The 2,397-nt window shown below is 41.1% G+C and overlaps 1 non-coding gene across 1 annotated transcript; it reads right to left on the reverse strand.

Moving 5' to 3' along the window:
* Positions 1-1,794: 1,794 nt before the first annotated feature.
* On the reverse strand, positions 1,795-1,897 carry LOC142869901 (small nucleolar RNA U13). The gene has a single exon (XR_012918448.1). It is a non-coding gene; the product is annotated as a small nucleolar RNA U13 (small nucleolar RNA).
* Between the last annotated feature and the right edge of the window lie 500 nt (positions 1,898-2,397).

The following is a 2,397-nucleotide window of genomic DNA, read 5'->3' on the forward strand; positions in this document are numbered from 1 at the left end:
GACCATGTGAGGTCAATCGGAACCCTTCTCTGAGATTTTTTACCTTGAGACTAGGGAGAGCAGATTTTAGTAGCTCTATGGAGGCAATCTTGTGAGAAGTGACTCATACGCTCTCTCAAAAGCCATGCTTCCTGCCATGTGGACAGTGCCAGTCTGAGAGAGAATGCAGTTGACTTGTGGAGAAAAACAAATGTGAGAGATAGAGTGAATCTTGTCAATGTATAAGGATCTCTTCCTGGCCATCTCTCTGTTCCTCTGGGTTTTATGTGAATCTCCTATAAATTCCCCCTTTAACTAAACTTGTCAAAATTTAAATTGTATTATTTTCAGCCAAATGAATCTTAGTTAATGGAATGGTAAGATTGATATTTTGTTATTCTTTATTTGCATAATTTCTTTTGGGAAATGTTGTTTGCTTATTTATCTACAGGGTCCTGTGTGGTTTTTTTGTTTGTTTTACATGTGCAATATCCCTAAACCAAATTTCTATTCTCCTGATCCCAATCTTTTCTCTCTTTTCCTTTTCTCGCTAAAGTCTTTCCTATCTTTATACACATCTAAGCCAAGCATCTCAACATCATCAACTCTTCCTTCTCTTGATTTAACCTCCCACACTCAAGCAGCCACCAAATCCTATCAATTCTACCTTTTGAATCTCTCTAAAATCCATTCACTCAGACTTTAACAATGGTAAACTCACCCACTGACAGGGCTGTAGGCAACAGTCTCACTGGCTGCTGAGTTTAAATTGGTACAACTTTCCTGGAGAGAAATTTAGAAATGTATTACAATACTCTTAAAGATATCTATACCTTTTGGCCAGGAATTGTACCCTATGAATAAGGAGGAGGGAAAATCAAAGATAAGAACAAAGACTTTTTTAAAAAATGAGGACATTTATAATACTATCATGTTTTAAAATAATATTTAATACAATGAAATGTTGTTTAAATACAATGTTAAATATAAGGAAGGATATGAAACATATATACAGTATGATTCTCATTTCATTAAGAATGTACATGAAATTTGATAATTATTCAAAATTGGATATAATCACTAGGTTTCCCTTCTTCCTGTCTTCATTCTCAAACCAGTTAGCCACTGTTCGTCACTCCTGAAGATCCGGTGGGTGAGATTAGGAAGTGACAGACTCCCGACCATTTGGGACTTTCTCAGTTCAGTGTACAGAGTGTAATATAATTTTCAATATCTCCATATTATGCTCTTTGTGACAATATAGATCCCCCCTCCCCGCTCCAAATGCTGTTTTCCATTACTTTCACAACAATACAACTCCACACTTAACACAATTTAATTTTTATCCCCACACAGATCATGTTTTAGTGGGAATTTACTGTATTTTTATATCTACACAGAAAAAAAATAAGTAAAAGAAACACTAAAATGTTTCATCTGTGTGATGGAAGTTTGTTGATTTTAATATTCTCCCATATCTTTAAATATTTTTTGTAAATGTAATTGCTGATGGCGCTTAGCATTCCGACATATGAGTACACTCTAGCTTCTTTAATCAACCCTCTATTCTTAAACATTCAGATAACCTGTCATTCCCCCTGTTGTAAGCAATGCTGTGGGGAACACGTTGGTACTCACATCTCTGCCACCCGGGCCCTGAAGAATTATACAGACATGAACCAAAAAGATTGCTGCCTTCCCTTTCTCTCCGTAGAAGGGGCGAGCGCACATGTATAGAAACAACTACAATATGAGGCATAATGTGATAAAGGCCTTATCAGAGGAGAGGAAGAAATTGATTTTTTTTTTTTTTTACATCAGGCAGGTAATGTGCGGAAATTGTGACAAGTTCGAAGGAGGCACATCTCAGACAGGTTCGTGAAAACCGAATTATCATGCTTATGAACTACAAAAGGATCCAAAAGATGAATTTCAATCCAGGCAGGGAGCCGACTTCCTGGAGGAGGGGGCATTTGAGCCAGGCTTCTCCCACAGAAAGCTCGAAAGAAGGAGCTCATCTCCCTGGTAACCGCAGGAAGTCATCTCAGTGAGCTACCGCCGTGGCTCCTGCGTGCTGGGAAAACAGCCTTCACACCAGAGCGCAAGAATCTGGGGCCCCAGCCTGAGTCCCCTTGGGAACATATCAGAGCAGCTCTCACTGGGGCAGGGACGTCATCTTCCCTCTACAGAAGCCTGAGGGTTCCTCGAACCCCTTCCAGCTCCACCAGAATCCATTCCACTATCAGTGCCCCCGACAGCCCCCTGCCTCCCTCCCTCTCCCCTGCAGGGAGCAGGGGAGAGGGGCTATGTATGCCCTGACAGCGCCGAGCCATGTGGCAGGCCCACAGGCTCTGGTTCCTGCCGGCTCTGAGCATCTTCTGCCAAACCCCAGCTCCTGGGGTTAAAGGAATGTTGAGC

The sequence above is a fragment of the Microcebus murinus genome, chromosome 2 (assembly GCF_040939455.1).
Source record: "Microcebus murinus isolate Inina chromosome 2, M.murinus_Inina_mat1.0, whole genome shotgun sequence".
NCBI lineage: Eukaryota > Metazoa > Chordata > Mammalia > Primates > Cheirogaleidae > Microcebus > Microcebus murinus.